General features: G+C 41.6%; 1 long non-coding RNA gene across 1 annotated transcript; it reads right to left on the bottom strand.

Annotated features, from left to right (window-relative positions):
• Positions 1 to 1062: 1062 nt before the first annotated feature.
• LOC106808914 lies at positions 1063 to 3181 on the bottom strand. Its single transcript, XR_001393823.1, has 2 exons — positions 2990 to 3181; positions 1063 to 2137 (listed from the first exon to the last, which is right to left on the bottom strand). It is a non-coding gene; the product is annotated as an uncharacterized LOC106808914 (long non-coding RNA).
• Between the last annotated feature and the right edge of the window lie 932 nt (positions 3182 to 4113).

Raw genomic sequence — 4113 nt, 5'->3', positions numbered from 1 at the left:
AAATTGATAGCGTCTATTGTAGGCTTTTAATATATGACGACATGAAGGGAAATTTCATGTTGTGCGATATCCATGCTTGGACATCCAACTTGGTTCCCAACCTCGTCAGCGGCCGTCAGCGGTTTCGACAACTGGTTTAGTTGTCTTTGTCAAGCCATAGATATAGAACCTGTAATATTTATGGTCAAGCTGAGCGATTATTGTTTGATTCTGTCACCAGGTGGCAGCAGGTCACAAGAGCTTATGACAAGCTCACGCTCGGAAGCTGGACAAAGACAAGCAGATAAGTTGTCTTAACGGGCTAATTTCATAAATCTGTAACACAATATAATTACTTCCAAATTACCGTGAACCCTGATGCAGTTATTCTAAATTTTATGTTCGAAGTAGTGGTTCTGCACCATTTTATAAACCACGTTTTTCTTAAAAAACACATTCTGATTGAAGCACATTTTGCAACTCCGTCTGTATTGAATACAATTCAATAAGAACATTATACTGTTATCGCACTGTAGATGAGCCATGAAGTGCAGCCGAATGACGTTAATGTTAAGTGTCAGTTTACCAATTAGTTAATTGACATTAATTGAAGTTCGCTTATCTGTTCGCGTGCATGTGTGTGAGCACGCGCACGCATGCGTATATGTATATATGTGTGAGCACGCGCACGCATGCGTATTATGTATAAATTTATGCGCGTGTGCGTTTGTGCGTGTGTGTAAGCTCATGTGCGTGTATGTGTAGGCCTACGTACGTGTGCGTGTGTGTATGTGTACGTACGTGTGCGTGTGTGTATGTGTACGTACGTGTGCGTGTGTGTATGTGTACGTACGGGTGCGTGCGTGTATGCGCGCATGTGTGTGTATGTACACGTATATGTGTGTGTATGTGTACGTACGTGTGCGTGAGTGTATGTGTACGTACGGGTGCGTGCGTGTATGCGCGCATGTGTGTGTATGTGCACGTATATGTGTATGTATGTAACCTAACGTTAACCGACTATATTCCTACCATCATGTATGGCATAAGTGATGCACCGATTATTTGCCAAGGACGAATAAATCGAATTTCGAATAATTATTTTATTACAAATAAAAAAGGGGAATGTATATCACTTTAATTAGTAAGATTACTCTATTTATATCGGTATCTAAAGATCTTATATACTATTTTATAAAACATAGATTTGAATACAGTCCTTAGTTTTCCATGTGGAAATTTTATCAGTCATCAAAATATTGAATTTATGAATTAGTATGTTTAATATACGGATATGTGATAATAAGAGTCACCGTCGATACCGCGTTCACAATAAAAATATTCCATAGTAACACATAAACTTGAACACGCAACAAAGATGATGCACGTATAAATTGTTGATTAAGCGAAAGTTTGGTGATAAAACGATTACGCTAGACCGAGCTTTATTTCTCAGATTTTCGTCTTTTCATTTCTAAGCAACATCATCAGAAGTGGTCGATACAGAATGTCTTAATATCTTGCTCTTCGTAGAATATAAAAAAGTCTATATAACCGTTCCGTCCGAAAAATCGAAGGTCACATGGTATTTTTATATATATACGTGATATAATAGCGATCACGACAGACTACCATCGACAAATCTACGATACTTCTGTCACAAATCGATCATTAAACATGATCAACGTTTATTTACAGATTTACGTCATCGCGTTAAATAGCCTCTTGAATAATCTTCAATACGGTGACAATGTCAATCGATCTCACTGCGGTGACAATGCCAATCGATCTCAATACGGTGACAATGTCAATCGATCTCAATGCGGTGATAATGTTAATCGATCGCAATACGGTGACAATGTCAATCGATCTCAATACGGTGACAATGCCAATCGATCTCAATACGGTAACAATGTCAATCGATCTCAATGCGGTGACAATGTCAATCGATCTCAATGCGGTGATAATGCCAATCGATCTCAATGCGGTGACAATGCCAATCGATCTCAATACGCACTCATCATGTTGTACGAGGATTCCATGTCTTCTAGGTTTACGGAAGTTCCGTCGATCGGGTCTCCTGGCTTCATCATATCTCCCAGTCCGTCACCGCTTCCGCTGCCGATCTCCTCTGACGTTAACGGATTGGCGCTCGTTTCTGATCGATCGAGAGAGAGAGAGAGAAATATACACACAAGTTAGACGTGTATGCGCATGCGTAGTTATCTGTATTAATCAGCATTATCTAAGTTACGACACGCAAGCCATACTTAAAGTCAAGGCTCAATAGTTTTATTGGATAATAAGCCGCATGTAGACGAGGTAAAATAAACAAGATTTCGCGTCTAAACATAGTAAAAGCCCAATGGCCCGTTGTCAGAAACAAGTTTAGTCTTAACATTAGTCTTAACATTAGTCTTAACATTAGTCTTAACATCAACCTTTCCTCGTAGACCGGATATGTATAGGCCTACACTGCGTATGAGAAACTCGTAACTTTGCGATGTTTTTGGCAACGGTCTACGAGACAACGTTAATGTGAAGAATAATAATAACTAATTTTGTTTCTGACAACGGTCCCCCAAGTTTGTACCGGTCTCCATAACGCAACTTAATCAGGTGCACCAGATACACTGGTCGCATATGTAACAAGGATTTTGAAAAGCCGGACTCTAGAGTCATGTAGAGGCAATATAAAACGGCAAATAACACGGGTTATTCTTCTTCGCGTAGATGCACAACCCGCGCTATTTTTCTCATATAGACGCATCACCCAGATAGTTTTTCTTCATGTATACACATAACCCTGTTTATCTCTTCCCACCTAGACGGGTGTAATAGTAATAATGATAGTAATAATAATAATAATAATAGTTTTTCTTCATGTATACACATAACCCTGTTTATCTCTTCCCACCTAGACGGGTGTAATAGTAATAATGATAGTAATAATAATAATAATAATAATAATAATAAAAAGAATAAAAATAACAGGTTAAGACAAACGTACCTATGCAGATGATTGCCACCACCACAGCCAGCAGCAACACTGTGTGTCTTATCATTTTCCTCGTGACGTCGGCTCGCAAACCTAGTAAGGCTGGCTGTCTACTCGTAGCGGTAGTGTACGTGCTCTGGTAGTGTCCAGTCGGAGCGGAAAGCCTTGGCGAACGATGGCGACTGAACCGCTCTACGCCGCCGCCGGACTTTATATACGCGCGGCATGGATTCCGATGAAAAGCTCTGCTGCCTTTGTTTTAGCATGGTCTGAGTGCAGAGGGCAGGCAACCATGCGTACGCAAATGCGTTTGCAGACGACCGCAAAGTGGATCCCGCTGGTATTCTAGGTGTGATTGCCACCGCAGTAATAACCGACAGCATTGTTTATCGGGGGGATAGACCACGACATAAAAAAAGCGCTCGTCTTTTGCCATATGCAAATACCCACCAAGAAATTCCCTGCGGGCATATTAGCGAGGGCTTACTTGGCAACGAGATCACCAGATGTCGCCTGCAAAGCGATGCGCCGGCCGGGCCTTTTTGTCTTACGATACAATGTAGGTTAATATTTATAGCCGCTATGTTCACCGCACGCTGGGATAATGACTAAGCTGCAGTGAAAGGCATGTATACCGGTCTGCTAGACTACAATAGTTTCACTCTTCACTTACGGGCAGCTGTGATTAGGTCATCACGCGTAATGTATATATGCCGCAGCGTACATAGTCGCTCACCGGACGGCCATTGTCTCCGGTATTATTTAGGCTCGAAATCCTGTTACAATACCGCAATTTACGAGCCGCCTGTACGTATCCGACCCTTGGCCAATAGATCCAAGGAAAAGGATGGATTTCAGTTTAACCCTATCCTGCATCGCCATTTACGTGCACGGTGATTTTTCATGGCAGTAGAGCGCGGGAGCACGAGCTTACATATACATTATACATATATGCAGCCTAATATAAGTAAGTCTAAATACGTGCAAACGCGTACCCCCGCACGCACACGTGCACGCGCACATGTACGTCCACATAAATAGAGAGAGAGAGAGAGAGAAAGAGAGAGAGAGAGAGAGAGAGAAAGAGAGAGAGATAGAGAGAGAGAGAGAGAGAGAGAGAGAGAGAGAGAGAGAGA

Source organism: Priapulus caudatus, unplaced genomic scaffold (assembly GCF_000485595.1).
Source record: "Priapulus caudatus unplaced genomic scaffold, Priapulus_caudatus-5.0.1 Scaffold313, whole genome shotgun sequence".
NCBI classification, from domain to species: domain Eukaryota; kingdom Metazoa; phylum Priapulida; class Priapulimorpha; order Priapulimorphida; family Priapulidae; genus Priapulus; species Priapulus caudatus.
The sequence above is the reverse complement of the archived record's forward strand: the minus strand, read 5'-3'. Positions and strand labels throughout refer to the sequence as shown.